This window comes from Penaeus monodon, chromosome 21, assembly GCF_015228065.2.
Source record: "Penaeus monodon isolate SGIC_2016 chromosome 21, NSTDA_Pmon_1, whole genome shotgun sequence".
In the NCBI taxonomy this organism is placed as follows: Eukaryota; Metazoa; Arthropoda; class Malacostraca; order Decapoda; family Penaeidae; genus Penaeus; species Penaeus monodon.
The window spans coordinates 2,688,622-2,689,190 of record NC_051406.1 but is presented as its reverse complement, the minus strand read 5'-3'; positions in this window follow the sequence as shown (position 1 = coordinate 2,689,190).

Sequence of the window (569 nt, the reverse complement as noted above, 5' to 3'; positions counted from 1 at the left end):
GTACACATAGATTCGAAAGCAAAAGTAGGAGCCGAATCCCCCCCCCCCCCCTTTCCTTTCTCATTGAAGACCGCGTCCCCATTAGGAAAGTAAAAGAGTCGTTTAGAAGCCAAAGAATGCGTCTTTTTTCCTGTCTCTTCCTGGTCATAAAAAGAACTTTTCTTTTTCTTTCAGGAAGATAAAAGGACGAAAAAAAAAGGCAGGGGCAAACTTACTAATTTTCGAATTTCCTGTAAAAGGCAAGGGACATTTTTTTTTTTTTTTAGAATCAAAAAGAACGTATTGCCAGTATTTAACTTTTTTATATATTTGCCATAATTGTTAGAGGTATTATAATAAAAATTACACATGTAGCAAATCACTTTATCATCGACTTAATAGAGAAATGAATATATAGGATAATAATGCTTTTCACATGTTATTCAGAGGTAGTTCAAAATTAGCATTAAAAGAGGTTTTCTTTCTTTCAGTCTCTCCCAGCTTCATATTTTCTCCTAGAGACAAGCGTAATGATGGAAGCAATGACAAATTACCATCCATATGAGACGATCCATATTTAACCTCAAATT